This window comes from Haliaeetus albicilla, chromosome 26 (assembly GCF_947461875.1).
Source record: "Haliaeetus albicilla chromosome 26, bHalAlb1.1, whole genome shotgun sequence".
NCBI lineage: Eukaryota > Metazoa > Chordata > Aves > Accipitriformes > Accipitridae > Haliaeetus > Haliaeetus albicilla.
Genome location: NC_091508.1, coordinates 12,488,928 through 12,506,558, shown reverse-complemented (window position 1 = coordinate 12,506,558; position 17,631 = coordinate 12,488,928).

Here is a 17,631-nt window from a genome sequence, read left to right as displayed (position 1 = left end):
CTCCTTGTGACTGGAGCGCCTAACATCAACGGTCACTGCAGTAGCTGGTGAGGATGTGCTTTTGCATTTAGGCTAAATCTGGGATACAAACTATTAACTTTTAGAAGGGACCCTCCAGAGAAGTCAGGGCTGTCAACAGGGGGACATTTTCACTCCCCCCCACAGTAAGGAAACCCTGCACTCTGCTGCTAATGTGTTTTTTGCCTTAGTCATCCAAGCTGTCTCAGTTCAAAACCAACCCACCAACTAGGCAGGTCTGTAGCAATAACATCTGCTCGCTTCAGGAGACAGCAAGAGGGCTGGCAAAATCCACAAATGGCACAAATAAGGGCTGGCAATATCCAAAGGGTGACTTCCTGGAAGAAACCAGCTTCTTACCCAGGGCTTTGGTATCTGAAGGGCTTTCTCACGCTGCAGCAGAGCCAGAAGATACCCTTAGAGGCAGCACTATTCCTGGGGTAAGCCAGTAGCAGCACAAACTCAAGGGGCCGTAGAGGGAAGCAGCAAGGGAGGAAGGTGCATTACATCCTGCTGCCTCGAGGGTCAGACACAGCAACAGCCACCAACCACCCTGAGACGGACATGGCCAGCCAGTGTCTGCAAGCCCTGGGGAGCAGGTCAGCAAGAAGCAGCTCCAGTCTGTAGGTTGCCTTCCCATGCACGTGCTGGGAATGTGATAAAGGAGGACTTTCCGCCAACCTGTTTTGGATAATCTGCAGATTAAACTGAATGCTGGAGTCTTTGGGAAAAACTTTGCCTGGAGAAGGAAACTGAAGTCTTTCTTTGGGAAATGAGGCCTCATGCTTGGGCTGCCACCAGGTTGCTTCAGCTCCCACTGGCTCAGGATCCCTGTTATGCTCAAGGAGACCCTGGGCCGAGAGTAAAATCAGAGCGTTTCTTCCTGCAAGTCTTCACCCCTCAGCACTGCTGAGCTGATCCACACAACTGGGTCATCAGGGAAAGTTTCTTTATTTTATGGAGGGAGAAGAAGGGTACAGGGAGCTCATAGGCTGAACAGGGTAGGAGAATGCTCTTTTCTCTTTAAAGTTTCCCCTGAAAACATTTTCATTTTGGTCCTCACTACATTTTTTTTTTTTTGTAATGAATTTATCTTTTCATCTGAAAATCAGGTTTCCCCCAGCTGATTTATTTAGTTGTCTAAATTTTTCACTTCTCTGCTTCTGGTCAGTAAATCTAATATATTCTGTGGTCTTATGTTTTACAGTGGAAAAACCTGGCTCTTTTTATCAATAGCCACTAGAAGGGGAAATGCCATTTTCAATAATCCCCCACCTCTTCTGATGGAAATCAGAATCTTGAAAAAAGAAATACATTGGTTTCCACAAATCTTCATGTCTGCATCCTCCTGTGCTTACAAGATGCGGGGGGAGGACAGATGAACAACATGACAGCTCTGAAAAGTCAAAAAAAAAATTGCTGTCTTTTGCATCAGGTGGTATTGAGAATCAGGTAAAACTCTGACCCCCCACATCCCCTTCTCTCTTCCCAGAGCCAGCGAACCATCCTGCCTCTCCCAGGAACAAACTCCCCACAACAGCACTGCAGTGAAGTCAGCAGACGGGGTGGTGGGGGTGTCTGTGATGGCGAGAAAATGATGCGAGCATGTCATGGGGATGTTCTATTAAACCACGGTTTGCCCTTTTCTCAATCTGCATGCTCAGGGCTTTTTTTTTTTTTTCCACACCATAGGGAAGATCACACAGATCTTAAGCATTGAAAGCCTTAAACACAAGAAAGAGATTGCAATTGCAAGGATTATTTAGATTTGAGAGGGGAAGCATCAGGATTTAGTTGGGCTTTTTAAGATTATGAAAAGAGCAGGGGAATTAAGAGAAAGCAAAAAATTTAGAGCACTGAAACAGGTCAGACATCTATAATCTACCATTACAGGAGGGCAAAGAGCATTTCATGGCAAATTCTAAAAATGGATTCAGTCATGAGTAACTCCTCCTCATAAGCCCCAAAGACAGAGGTGAGCAAATCACACTGCTCTCCAGGACCGGCTGTCTTGGCTTCAGCAAGGAGCCTTCCTCCTTCCCGAGCAGCTTTGCCAGGCAACGAAGCATTTCCCTGGACTTTCACCTCCATCCCAAGCACCAAGCCTGAGGCAGGTGACTGCACTTAATGGAGCAGCACTTCCATCTGGAAAGGCGAAGCCTGCCTTGCTGAGACAGGGCAGAGAAAATGGTACACTATTGCAGATCTTTTGCACATCAGATGACTGGGACAATTGGATCACGGCAAGCACCAGTGGCACTATTTATTTGCCCTGGCAAAGCAGCTCATAGGGACTCCTGGGACAGTCTGGATCCATCTCTGGGGAGGTTTCTGATGGAACCACAAAGAAGTGGACTTCCAGTTTGCTATGCTCCAGAGACATAAGCACAGGTGTCCTATATGAGGGACAGTGGCTAAAATTTAGGGACACAATCCCAACATCCCCTTGACTGTCATCCACCACTGAGCAGGTTAGGGGGAGACATGCTTGCAGAAACAGCAGCAGGGAAGCAAAAGATTTCTTCCTTTAAGAGAGGAAGAGAGTCCCACCGTGCCCTGACTCCCCTGGGTCCTGGCCTACACCCTGAGTGGCTCAGAGGGAGGGTCAAGGTTTCTTGGCACACCTTGTGTCCAGGTGAGCTCAGGGGTCAGAGAACCGTAGGTAGGTTGTTATTTGCTCTCAGAATTTGCAAGACTGAGGAACAGAGCAGCCACTTCAATCCCATACATCCTGAAGCTCTGGACCCAGGCTATTGCCAAACAGAGCAGCTCCCAAGAGCATATTTCCTTTAAAAAATAAATAAACAACACAGACTGCACATCACCTTCCAGCCCACAGGAAGGTCCACAGCTCCAGGCCAAGAAAACCAGCTTACCGCGGCGTTCCTGGCCAGCAGTTTCTGCTCTCCTCACTTGCATGCGTGCTTTTTGCACCAGCTGTGCTAGGGGAAAATCCTGCTGTGATGCAGGTAGAGAAAATTGTTAAAGATTGAGTCTGACAGACAATGCAGAATGACATTATGCAAAAGACAGCAAGGGGAGGGCAATGAGAAACGTGTTCTGTTACTTTTTAATCAAGAATAAAAGGATAAAAGAGTGAACAAAGGGAAAGAGAGGCCTCATGAAGATACAGCTCCTCTTATGCACATATCATAATCGTGGTATCATCTGTAATACAGTATCCTAAACCACTGGGGCCAATTACCCTTAGCTGCTGTACAAACGCAGAGTAGGAGACACCCTGCCCCTGAGAGCTCATCAGTTGGGCTGGGAGTATTGATGGCAAAGCCCCCAGGTTTTATCTGGCTGGCAAAGCAATTTCATCTCTGCTTGAAGGGGTGCACAAACCTCCAAGCTAGCACCATCCCAAGTCCACAGCACCACACAGCTCTTCCAGCCCAAGAGATCAGATCAAGCTTAATATTTACAAGAGCTTAGTCTAAACAGTCAAAATGAAGGAAAGGGAAACTGAGGCACAGCACAGTCACCTGTGCCTCACAGCAGGTCAAGCAGGTAAATCGGGCACCATGAGTCCCAGCTCAGCACCTTCTCCCCATCATGTCTCCACCTTGAGTGAACCCCAGGAGACCAAGAGCAGTTGCACTCATTCTGTTTCTCTTGAACTTAATTCCTTTGTAGATAGACCATGACATGAAACCCAGCAGCCATTCCTTGACTGTGGGAGAAGTTAGCTGAATTAAGTCTGCTGACAGCTTTGCTTTAGGTCCCAGGTAGCTGAATAACCAGGCAGTCAGCTCAGAAAGTACTTCAACAAGCAGGACCAAAGTCTATATAACAACGCACTAGAAAATTCACAGCAAGGGATAACTACCAAATCACAGGACACAGTGAAGCAAGGCTGTCCACATGTGGAAGCAAGACAAGAAACCTGTCTGGTGCCCAGTGTCCCACTTACAGTGTTACTGCACCACATCTGAGCCCCAGCAACACCGTAACAGTGTTTGCTCTGTGGAAAAGCAACCTGCTTGCACACACCCAGTGCTTGTGGCAGGGGAACTGAGATAAGATGATGGATAAAAGGTACTAAATCATTTTATATCAGGCTTCATATTTTTATTCTCCTTGGCATTTCTAAGATCGTTTCTACACCATTGGTCTCCAAGACTGACAGGCCAGCAGGCGAAGGCAACAAGTTCACACCTTCCCTTCCATTGTTTTGGACCTCAGTTCAACTGAGGACTTGATCATCAGAGAGGGGGATCTGGTGAGCCTTAGCCCATCTTTCAGTATGTATCTGTCTGTGGTCCAAAAATGATTAGACATCTAATCCTCTTTAAGATTCAGGTCTGTCCTCTCCTTAGGCTCTTCTGAAAATCTGCCTAGATGCTTCTCAACATCCAGATGTCAAAACACCTTTTCAAATCTGACTTTAGACAAACTAGAGTAATGTATAGGCTCAGCTCTGCATTAGCATCACTCTTGAAATCCAAGAGCGAGGAGCATCATAAGAACTGATAGAGCACCAGGACTCTGCTGGTCCAGATCAGGAGCCAGACGAGTTGGCAAAGGGAAGTTAGAGAAGTTTGGAAATTCCATCAGTCACTTGCCCAAAGATTAATGCAAGTTGAAGACAGCCTCCTCCCAGATTCCTTTCCACATAAACCTAGCAGTGTCTGTACTTGTCCCCCGCAGACGTCTGCCGTATATTATGCAAAGCTCCCAGCATGTCAGGTGCATGTCAAATCACACTGCAAAAGGAATCACACTTTGCCTGGATTATTTTCAGCATTATTGTTGAATACAGATTGATCAAGGACCAAGAGCTTGTTGTCTTCTCAGTGATGTGCAAGAGAAGCTATTCAGGCATAGAGAAAAATACAGAAAAATGAACATACAAGGAAATGGCTCCATGTTTACAGCTGCCAAGTTTTGGGTTGAGATGCCCAATTACAAGGTGTAGGAGGGTCCAGATTCCTGAGGGCCCAGATTCCTAAGGTCCTCTAAGGTTTTGAAGAACTTGGGAACTGAAGAACAATATTACACAAGGAAAGTAACACACTGCAAAGCTGCCTTCTTCCTCAGTTGTAGGATGGCTGTTGCTGTGAAAGTTCGTATTCTGAAACTAAGGAAGGTGATAGTTTTCTTTCTAGGCACCTGCAGCTTCCATGGGCGTTTCTGCACCTAGCATCTGCAAAAATTCGGCACTTGTGTATGCACCATCAGTAATTAGGCACTTGTGTATGCAATGTGTCTGAGGGAGGGCATGTAGGAGGAACAGATAACCTCTGCAGTATTTTCATGTACTGAAAAAAGAGCCTTTGTTCTGGAATAGCTGGAAACAGCTGTCTGGGCAAGCTTATCTCCCAGAAGGCATCACTATGGAGAAAAGAAGCAATATGGAGTAATGACAGTATCTGAAGTGCTGCAGTTGCAATAAGTGGGAGTTCACCTTCATGCTTCAATACAGACTTAGGAAATCCTGGTGAAGCTAGAACCAGGTTAGTGGCACTCACCTTACACATCATGCCCTCTTGCAGAACACTGTTCCAGGGAAATGTTCCTCCCAGTATCTTTGAATCCTTTCACCAGCACATCCCAAGTCTTCCCAGTTTCAAGATGGTTTTGGTCCTTTTAACCTAGGAAAAGGAATAGGTTTTAGTGACATGTGGTCAAATGATAGAAAACAAGGATCAGTTTCCTATGTGGCGTCTTCGGTTCATATGGCACAAAATAAAAGAGATAATGCATATGAAAAGGTGGACGGAGTTGTCCCAAAAATCAGGCAATTTGACTGAATGAGATTGCAGATACATTCAGCCACACACCAAATACCCAGGCAGAAGCAAAGCCAGTGCAGTGGTAACTTCTCCCTCTTCCCAAAACCCTGCAGTTGCAGGAGTTATTTTGGCCAACATGCAATGAGCGCTATTCTCTGCTGGCAAAGTGCTGAACCAGAGCTGGGAGACATGGGGCCCACCAAGGCTTTGCTACGAACACTCTCAATGGTCCTGGGCATGTGGACACACCTAAGGCCTTTAAATCACTATTTCCCCCATCTTGAAACAGGCATCAAGATGTCCTCTACTTACCTTTTCCCTGTTTCAGTTACCTCCGTGATCCTGGAATGCTCTTTCCTCTGCAGTGTGCTCAGCTCAGTGAAGCTTCAAACCCACTCGGGACCTCCAATCCACCTAATACATAAATTTAAGAGACAGACTGAAGGTCTGATGAAGTGCTCAATGAGCTACAGTTAATGGGTGGATGTGCTGTTACTCTGTCTAGGACCAGATCAGGAACCATGCAGCAAGCAAGAATAATAGGAATTAAAAAAAGCAATGCACACTCCACAGCCTTCTAAGATCTGAAAGGTTAATGCACACAGAAAGGGAGAAACACAATAAAAAGCTCTGGAGCTACAGATTAACTTTCACTTCTCAGAATCTATTATTGTTATTAAGGAAGATACTGAAAGGCAGAAAAATGAGCTAGATGCCCTACTTCCACCACCTTGCACTGGGAGTTGGGGTTTTCTTTTCTTTTATGCCTTTCACTATCTTCCCCATTTTTTTTTTCCAACCTGCAGCGAAATGCAAATGACATGACTTTGATAAGCAGCCTGAAAGCCCGGGAATCCCCCAGGCTTAAGGCAGGTTGGTGCATTGTAAAGCAGCTCCCCCTTACAAAAAAAATGCTCTTTTGTATCTGTTGGCTAGCCTGAGCCAGGCAGAGAGCAGCCAAACGCCTGCACCAGGAGATAGCTCCATTTATAATGGTACACCTATTAGGCAACCAATCCATTTAGCTTGGGTGCTTATTGTTTATTCAGCTAATGGTGAAAGTTATGTCCACATTCTAGTGTAAATTAAGTATTCAGCTATTTTACAAGGCACGGTAAGTCGGTCAGCCTTAGCGTCAGTAATTAGGGCTTACTGTTTAATTAATCTCTTGTGGTCACACGCAGGATACGGCAATCTCTATCGCACTCTCTCTGTCGGCTTACATGGCAAAGCGAAGAGAGGCTAAGGGAAAGGAGGAGTTAATCCTTTAAGCATATCGCTTATCCCCCTTGCACAAACGTTAAATGAAGCGGGGGAGCTGCTCGCTCTCGCTGGTGGGAGAACATTTGGGTTACAAGCCAGCAAAGCCACGCAGGACATTAGCTCATTGCCCAGGAGACCTGTCACACCTACAGACGGGGACAAAGCAAAACCCACGGGGCCTTGCTCCTGGTAAACGGGAAGGCGAGAGCTGCTACACCTTTGGCTTGCGAGAGGCTGAGCTAACAGGGCTACGGTTCCTCCTCGCCACAAGCCTCCCAGCCCCCGGCTCCGGCAGCTGCCGCCCCAGGTCGATGCCCACGGACCGCGGCAGCGGGGGCGGGGGGCACCTGGGAAGCCCCATCCCTGGCAGTGCCATGTCCTTGCCAGGAGCAGCAGCAGCCCAAGGCACAGCCAAGGGGCCGCGTTTCCACTCGCTGCTGATGGGAGAGTGTGAAGGAGTCGGAGCCCCCATGAAGATGGGGGGGAGGGGGGGACGCAGCGTGTAGCCAAACAGAAATGTGGTAAAGCCTGAAAATCAACCGCCAGGGTCGCAGGACAGGGCAAAAAACAGTCATTGGACCAAGTTTACTGCAGTGAAGAGGTACATAAGCAACCTGAAAGTTTTCTCCGGGTAACAGAACCAGCACAGAGGGCTTAAGAGGGTGCAAACTAGTGTCGATCCCAAATACAAAAGCAGGTGATCACCAGCACTTTAAGGTGCTTCTCCCTTTGGCAAGAAGTACCAGCCGCCCGGAGCTAATTCGGGATGCCGAGGACGGGAGGCTGGAAACCCCATGGAGCAAGGGCCCCCGCGGGGGGACGGGGGCACAGGCTGCGCCTGAGCTGGTGGCCAAGGGACAGAAACCCCATGGAGCAAGGGACTGCCCAGAGCTGCTGGGAAGAAGGGGGGAAGCTCTCTCGGAGGAAAACCATTCACCTACAGCCTCAGCTTCTTCCCCCACGCTTCCGAGACAGCTATCAATCAATCAGCCAGCCTTTGCGAAGGGGGAAATTGCCCATCACCGGTCACAAACCTCAACGAGCAGATTAACCCTTCAGAAGCCACCCTGCAGCTGCGGGACAGCCGTGGCTAAACCAAACCAGCATCCCGGGGGTTCCCCATCCCCGAGGGGTCGCCCGGCCCCGGCGTGGGCGGCAGCGGGAGCCGGGGGGATCGGGCAGCCGGGGGCATCGGGCAGCCGTTCGCTGCGGCTTCGGGCCTTTTCTGGGGCTCCAGCGCCCTCTGCTCCAGCACGGCCAGAACTGAACCTCTTCTCAGCCCGGCCCGCAGCCCACCCGGGGCTCTGGGTACCACCGCCCCGCACCCACGGCCGCGGGAGGGCTTCCCACGGCTCTGCCGTGGGGTATCGCCCCCGCTGTCACCTCTGCCTTTGGCTCCCGCCGTGCTCCCCAGCCAGCACAAGCCCTGGCGCTCCGCAGGGTAGCCTTATAAATGAAGCGGGTTTCTGGCTTCTGCAATACTTCGAAAGACTAACGATTTGCGAGGGAAATGGCAGGGGGAGGTTGACAACCACCTGCCCAGCCCAGGGACATCGGCTCTTCTGGGCATCAGGAGCATCTCTGCAGTCAGTTCTGCTTATGGCTCCTGCGGGAGAGTAAGACACAGCCTCAGGACTGGTGCTGGATTTTAGGCAGCTGCCAGTGCCACACTACACAGCTCCTCCGTCCTCAGCATGGGCAGATGCAGCTTCTTCAGATATTTATACAGGTACTTGGCCACTCCTTGTCGATTCCCACAAGCTCTGGGAGCAGGCAGGAGCAGAGCACCCACTGCCCACCATGAGATCTTCCTCCTGTGATGCTGATCTTGGGAAGCCAGAGCCCTGCTGGGGCTCTTGTCCCCATGGAGGAATCCATTTTCCCCACCATGACCTGGGAGATCCTTCTCCTCCCTCCCTGCAGTCAGGCACTGTAAGAAGCTGGTCTACATGACAGAGAGATGCTTCTGGAGCACAGAGCAGCTCCTTTCCACGCTCATATGCCAGGCTCTGTAAATGGGCCAGACTAAACAAGCCAGTCTGTCTCAGCAGAGGGAAGCTGCTAGCAACCCTTCAGAGAAGCTTACAGCTGAGCGTCCCAAAGCAACAAGTCACCCCTGCTCCACACAAGAGTTTTCCTCTCAAAAGAGGAGAGCAGCAACCTTGTCCCACTGTGGGTCCATTCAGTCACTTGCAGGGATGAAGGGAGGATTTTCATCCATGTGCTGGTTTCCAGTACCAGAACCTGCTGTAGGGAAGCAGGACATCATGTGCAAAATGAGACATCTCTCAAATTTTTAAGGAAAGAGTCTGGCTCTTTTTGGAGCAGCTCTCAGAAATGCACATGTGTAAAGCTGCTTACTCAGGGATGCCTGCTCTGCCCGTTACTGTTGTAGAGGTGGGCATCTCCACCTGCCTTGGGGGCACCTCAAGTCTTTGAAGCCCTGAGTTTCCACCAGAAACTTTTCCTATGTCTCTAAACACCCACCTCTGGTCATACCTGAAGTTCTTCAAGCCTTTGCAATGCCAAGTGAATAACGCACATGCTTACACTTACAACCAGCAAGTGTCACGGATCAGGCACTTCCCTTCTAATGTGATGCACCCTGACAGGAGCTCCTGATGCTCTCATTGCTGGGGGACTGTGTAACAGAGGCACCACCACCTCCTCCGACCCAGAAAGTCTTCCGAGAAGCCATACTATGAGGAGACAGCATGCAAGCTACGACTCGAGGAATAAGCATGGTAGAAACAGTTCAGAATCCAACAGCTATGTCCTGTTGGGTAGTTAGTGGAAAAATTGCACCTTTCTCCATGATATTTCCCCCAGTTGCCCTTTAGGAATCCCTTTCTTAGGCACTCGTCTCTTCTCTTATACCTGGTATGTGCCCAGATGATCAGTATGGGCTCCCAAAGCTCTAACAACAACAAAAGAAACAAACAAACAAAAAAGCAAATGTTGCTATCTACATGGATATATATATTAAAAACCATACATATAGAAATGTGTATATATAAGTTTATAGCATAGCACTGGATTCTGTCAGGCTACGTCTTGTATGCTTCTACCTCTGTACAGATAGAGGGATAGCAGCATTTCTCTTCACAATGGAGCTATTTGGAGGAGACACAGCCAAAAATCCTGAGATGCTTCATTCCTGTTACAAAGGAGTTACATAAAATAATAACAGGTCACAACCAGGCGTCAGGGACACCATAGCGTCACCAGACTCTTCAGGCAGTGACATTACAGGTGGCATTAGGGGCCAGCGGGTGATCTGTATACAACACATGATAAAACCCTGCCATAATCATTCAGCATCAGGACACAAGGAGGTGGCATCTCAGGGACACAGCTCTGATGATTTATGATGCATTCAGGACTCTCCGAAGGCATTATTTATTTGCATTACCGAGAGGACTTAATTATTCCTCCTCACATTAGAGGAGATACTGAGAGCTTCTATTACCAAGAAAATAATTTTAATCAGCAGACAGAGCACATGCCACAAACAAACATTTACCGCAAGGAAAGTCAGATGGCTGAGGAGTTCGTATTTCAAACCCTTGCTGTATACCACTGCGTGTGCCTGAACTGCACAGGCTGACCCATAAATGAGAGAAACTGCCTAAACGTAGCAAAGCTGAGCAAGCTTTTTGGTGGGTAGTGCTGCAGAAGAGGCCCAGCAATGCCAGAAAGGGGGAAATCAGAGGAAGAAACTGCAGCTAACAATTCCACATTGCAAGAAATGACAAGAACAGAGGTTAAAAGTAAGAAATAAAATAAAGCAAAGCAGATTCAGGACCATGAGGCCCATTTTCTTGTCTGAGTTTTGGCAGCAAGAGGAGTCCAGTGGTCAGAAGAGGGGCCTCGAAGGTATATGGCAGATTTTCACAAGCAATAAACCTATTGCCAGCTTCTGGAAAACAAGCACACTGTAAACATCTCTAAAGCATTTCCATTTTTAAAAATTAAAGTTTCAAAAAGTTTTTATAGCCCAGTGGGATTCTCATAAGCACCTCAGCAATAGGCACGCAGTTCCTGAAGAAGTCAGCACTTAACATACTGCAGCATGTTCTTCATCTCTAGGAAGAAAAGTGTGGTGGGGCACGCCTGCTGATGGTGCTGTAGTTCCCAAAGGTGACAGTGACACCAAAGACACAGTGATGGACATCATCCAACTTGCACAGGGACCACGTCTGCTATTTCCAGGCTGGGGCAGTCCAGAAGGTGATGTCCCATCACCAAACACACAACACAGCACCCAGAGGTGACAACAGCCCCTCAAGTGCTGCTGGTTGCTTCCTTCCCCAGGAGCTCACCAGTTAGACTAATGTGGAGCTCCAAGTCTTTTTTCCCCTGACTGCAGTTAAAGTTTTTTGCAAGACAAAACCTAATGTCACTAAGAAAACCTGTGGGAATCCAAAGGGAGGTCACATATTTTTAAAAATTTGATTCAAGCCCATGGTTGCATTATTCCTAGCGAGACAACACTCCTGTGCCATCACTTGGTTTTCTGGGAACAGAGAAATTGCCTATGGTCTTAAAATAAGAGAAATCTTTCATGATCTGCACCAAAAAACTCCAAACCCCACAGTCTCTCACTCCTTGGAAGGTACCCCATCTCAATCTGCTGCAGGACTTTGACCTTTCATGGAGAAAGGAAACTCAGGAACAACTAGTACTCAACACCCAGCTGAGGAAGGTGGGCTGGGTGAAGGCAAGGCCATCCAGCATGAGCAGTCTGCCTTTCATGTCCAGCTGTTTGATGTTTTCTTTAGCATCTAAGAAGCCTGTGTGATCATCAGATCAAATGCTTCTTCAGTTAACTAATCCAGGACCTTTAGACGCAACCAGAACTGCTCCTCTCCCCAGGTCAGTTTTCTTCCATGAGCGCAGCAACGTGCTGGCCTCTTCCCCTACCCTCCCAGAGAAGAGGCAAGTCCCCATGTTCCTGTCAAATGATGGTGTTCATTATTCAAGTTACCCCTTGGCAAAATACAAACGTACAGGCAGTGTTTTAAATACTGGCATCTCTACAAGTTAAACATAGTGATTACAGCTCGCAAGCATTCGGGGGAGGGACACGTTTCTCTGCCAATGAATGGGGCATTCAGTATTGGCTTGACATCATCTCCTGTAACGTGAAAATCAGAGGGATCATCACTTGGGTGGAATAATGCGCATTAATGCCAGTGAGCAGGGTGGTCAGCTCAGCTCCCAGCACTGTTGCCATCCTGCCTCCCCACGGGGTCATTTGCTTGAAGCTGCAGAGCAGCCCAGTGAGCGCTGAAGGCCAAGACCACCAGGACCAGGACTCAGTCAATCATCATATGGGCTTGGTGTGCAGTAGACCAAGCTCTTTACACTTTTGAGCAATAAGGACAGAGTTAAGAGCAACAGGAGCTACTGTGGGAGCAGGACTTGACTTTTTGGGTATTTGAGCTGAGCAAGCTTGATGCTACCTCCTGTATGGGCAGCAATGTTGTGGCAGTAGCTTCAAAACATCCCTGACAAGGTCACCACTTGGTTTTGTGGCCTGAGCTAAGTGGGAACAAAGGGGAATGGTACATCCTTGTGCTCAGAAAGCTGCCAGGACCACTGCCTGCTCTAAACAGCCCCCTAGCCATCATGGGTAGCAGGGCTGGAGGGGACAACAGCCCAGATGAGCCCCATTGAACCACCCTCCTTGACACTGCAGATGGGTCTGCCAGCCATTTCTGGGGAAGAAGAGTGGACCAAATCACTTAAGCAGGTAACTATGGCCACACAGGTTGATACTTGTATCCAAAAGCCATGCAGAGGGACAGTACACCTTGTAGAAAGGGTGATTCTCAAAACCAAGGAGAGCCTAGAGGCATCTTAATGAAGCCTGGCTTTCTGCTCAGATACCAACAGTAGCAGAGGGCACGAACAGGGGAAAAGTCACAAGTGAAACAAGTCGTGTATAAATCAGCAAGCCTCACTGTGACTGATTTATGCTATCTGGGAAGAGAAAATCTGGAAGGAGCATGACTATTTTGCTCACTTTGAGGTCTCTCCTTCCTGCCAGGGTGGAGGAACAGGGTGGCTCACAGGGTAGTTGCCTACAGCTCTGCTCTTCAGTTTAGTCCCAGTAACATCAGCCTCCTCTGCCAAGTCAGCCTGCAAACACCAGGTCCGGCACCACGCTCACACTGCCAGGCATGGTCTTTAACCATCCATTTTCCAACCTTTCCAAGCCCTTGTTCATTTTATATGTAACCAGGACAAAAATTCAGTAATTTAATCAGAAATTGGTTGCTTGCTTTAGTCCCAAAACATTCAGTAACACACAATAACTGAGTAGCCCAGTTCATTGTTTAGTATATTTCCCTTTACTGATGTCTTTACTGTTCCTATTTCAGATAGTTTAATAAAGGATTAGTTCTTGGGAACAGCTGCATTTTTCACTTCACTGAGAAATAAACACATCAGGCTCATTTTGCTTTCAAGTGGCATAAAAGCAAAAGAGCTCAGTACTTTCCAAGAGAAGTGTTATGCACGCTTGGTGTTCCCTCCTCATTCCATCTTGGAGCCCTATAAACCCTCTCCTCTCTCAGAGGGTGATCCTCTCCCTGCACAAAGCCTGCAAAAAAACACATACAAGAGTTGGGGATTGCACAGACTAACCCCAAATATCTGTGCAACTCTGAGCAGTAGCTCCCAAAGCTGGAGGACCATTAGACTGCATCCTTGTTTCTTCCCTCCTTGCCTTCTCCTCTTGTTATCTACTGAACACACAGCTGATAATAACATTTAATAAGGCTGCTGGGTTGTCAGTGGCCTGCAGGACACAGCCTGTGTGAGACTGCAATCCAGCAAGTGTTTGGCATCTCTGATCTTGGGGCCTTTCTCTTGGGATGTGAATAAAACCAGCTTCTTAATTAAGTCCCGGGTATTGATTTCATTTTCATCCTATTAACTGTTTTGCCCTACATGTGTTTGCTACACTCGGTAGGGTTCCCCTTACCCCCACTCTGTGTACATACAAATGGCAAAGATGAAACAGCTTCATTAGTCCTATCTACTCTTCAGGCACCAATTTCATTTTTTGCTTTAAAGTGCTCATAAAAGAGCCTCCTTGACAGCTTCCAGGCCTGCATCTCTCCAGCAGAGTGAAGATGCATGAACCAACATCAAGAGCTCTGCTACTTTTGATAGAGAAGGAGCAAAATCTCTGCACAGCCCAGAAAGAAACCCATCTTCGGGGTAGCCTCACACATGTAGCATGGGGTAGGTAATGGCAGCTAGAGGGGTTAGAAAAGCAAAATCCCTAGAGCGAATGCCGCATGGGTTTTTTGTTTTGTTTTTTTTTCCCCCCCCCAGTAAAACAGTAGCAACAGTTTGTCCTTAAACACTGAAGCCCCAGCAGAGTCTGAGCAGCACAAGGTCATGTCACCCAGTGTGGGAGCTGCTTTTCCTGCTAAGAGGAAAATCAAAACTTTGTTTCCCCCTACATAAACAGACAGGTGAGAAAGCCTCATCAGGGAGAGAAGGGAGACAAATATCAAGTTAGAGAATGAAAATATGGAAAAGTGGAAAAGACTAGTAAAGGCAATAGATTGAGGAGAGCAAGCAGAAAAACAGCGTTTTCCACAATGCTAGAAATGAAAGGCACTGAAAGATTTGAGATTTTATACTGCATCCTCCAACATTATTTGCATCAGTAACCACACAGTTTATGAACTTATACAATCACATGGTCTTTGACCCAAAGAATTCATAATCAAAGTTAAGACTTCACACAAGAAAGGAAAACAACCAGAGGGAATACATATTTAGACAAGTGAATAGGGGAGGCATGTAAACATTTGGGGGGGGAAGCTATTTTTTGTTGTCATTTTTTTTAGGATGTCAGAGAAGGGGACTGAAGAAATGAGTTGGCTGGGAAGCTCAGGGAAGATGTTCCCTGCAGAAATTAGAGCTGGCAGAGATATGATGAGGATCAAGCCCAGACAAGTTGGTCAGGGCTTTATAGCACTTCCCAAACCTCCAAGTGTTTGAGCTTCCTTTGATCTTGAGCCAAAATCTCAGGAATTTCCAGCACTCAACCATGAGTAAATACTTCTGTCATCCAAATCTGGGAATTGGCCTGAAATGCAGCTGGGTAAAGCAAACAGCCCAACACTTGCTGGTCTTTTAATACCAAGGGCAACTACTTAAAAGGTCAATGAAGAATAATCAATCATCTGAACAGTGAATTTAACTTTCTCTAGCATGGATATCTGCTAGCTTTCAAAAGCATGGTTGATCGCCAAAGACTTCTGATAAAGCTTCACATTTGAATCTGGGGTGTTTTTTCCAAAGCAGAATTGAGTTAGATAATTGCCTAGGTCTAGGCAGTACTTGGATACTTACACTGATTTAAGAATTAGCTTGAAAATTGTCATATGTGCCAAGTTAAGTGGCAGCAAGGACTGACTACCTAAGAGATATCTGAGCTCTATTTCACAGTCAAGATTTTTCTTTCTCTGTTTTCCTTCAAGAAATAAGGCTCAATAACATCAAAACAACATGTCCTTAGGTCCAGCCCTCAGCTGGAAGAAGTCACCGTAGATGTTGTCGAAGCCGCATTCACCAATGCTGTGCAAGGATCTCAGTTCCGCAGATCTGTAGACCAGGCAGCACTTATTTCAACTTAATTAGCAAGAAAGGTCTGGAATGGTTAATTGAAATTATTTAGCCATAATGTTTTGCCCTTCTGCTCCTCTCCCTGGCATAATGTTTTCTAAATTGAATTCCTTTAACAGAATCCAATATGCAGCAAAATTGTTGTTCCAGAGAAATGTAACATTTCGAGTCTGGCAGCAGCTCCCAGTGACCCCTTTTCTGTCCCCATCCTCTGCCCAGCATCAGCAGGAGCCAGGCACCACAGAACTGAGTTTCCTTCGGACCAGGTCCATGGGGCAGTGGTGACACCAGGATGACGCAGGCAGCACAGCTGCGAGGAAGGCTCAGCACCAGGAGCTCCCCTTGGGCAGTGACATCTTCCTTCCCATAGGGAAAATCCACGCTTAACAAAGCCTCAAGTCCCTTGTCTGACTTTTTTTTTTCTGCATGCGGTTTATGAAGAATTATGGAGACATTGCAAATAACTGGAAAAAAAGCTATTTTACATAGGCCAGTAGACCCCGAGATCCAGGCACTGTCTGAAACAACGGGCATTTTTACCCACAGGGGAGGTTTCTGCACATAGTCAGGGTAAATGCAGCGGCAGCAAAGAGCACGTTCATGCAACAGTAGAGGGTCTGGCAAGCACTTTTCCAAGAAGCAGATCTGCAATGCCAGCAAGCAGCTCCCAGTGATGGCATAGGGATGGTCACCTTCCAGGCATATAGAAACACAGCCCTCAAAAAAGTGAGATGCATCTTTCCGCACAAAGCTGAATTTTGCACAGAGAAACCATTTAAAGTATCGTGCCCCAAAGCTGAGGTCACTGTATTTGGAGAGATGGCTCGTCTGTAACAGCAGATGCCACGCTGCTGGATATCCTGCTATGGGAGAGCTGGAGAGCCGTACCGGGAGGTCTCTGTGTCCTGGGAGGTGCCCAGCACAGCAGCATGTGAGGCTGTTAATTATGTCAGAGATACATGTATTGAGCAGCCAGACCACTGAATTCAGAGCACACCCAGCCTGTCCATTTAACACCACCTTTACCAGCAGATACATTGCATGGAAAGACAAGGATGGAAAGTTTGCAGGTCATTTGGTATTCTTTTCCCTTCTCTGCAATAGGTTAAAGAAATTTGCAATAGTACTTTCACAGCAAAAAAAAATTTAACTAAAAATATGTATCTGCCCAAACAATTGAGTATGTTTTCCAGGCTAGTTTTACAGAAGAAGCTTCATCCTCTTAAAAACCAGTATTATACCAGACTCTTTATCTCCCCCAATGTCTTCCCATGTTTGGCCCCAAGTCACTGGCTTTCTATTCTATTTGTCTTCAAATGATAGAGGGAGGGTGTCCTCTCACAGGCTCACATAGACCCTGCACAGCAGCACCCTCCGTAGTTGTTAATGACGGGGTGAGGTTTTCAAGTGCCCGCAGGCAAGTCAGGAGCATAAAGGACCACACAATCCACTGGGAAGTTTTATTCTCATTTTAACGATGGGAAACTGAGACGAAGAGATATCATCCAGCTACTGAGCATGCACTGCGTAGAGGGTTGGGTGGGAGGATCCACACCACTACTTAAATTGTACAGAGCCTTCACATGGGGTAAGAGGCAAGGCAGGGGATTGCTCATCCACCAGCAAATGCAACCAACCCCGGGGCAGAGCAGGGCACATTCATGTCTCATAGCTGAGCAATTTAGCAACATTTGAGTTCAAGAAGAGGATTTATACCTAAATGAAACGCAGGGATAGCTTAGGCAGAAAGTGCATCAGCACAAAGTTGCCTAAATTAGTTTTTGCCTCCCATTTAAAACCAGCAGCTTGGCACTTCCCCACTCCAGTCCCTGTGTTGACATTGGGTGCTGATGCTGAGCATCACGTATCTGCCCACTGAGTCATCAACTCCTGCTCTTTCTCCACCCTGAGGTGTACAGCTCCAGCATCCCATCAGGTACCTAACCCAACCCACTCTCCC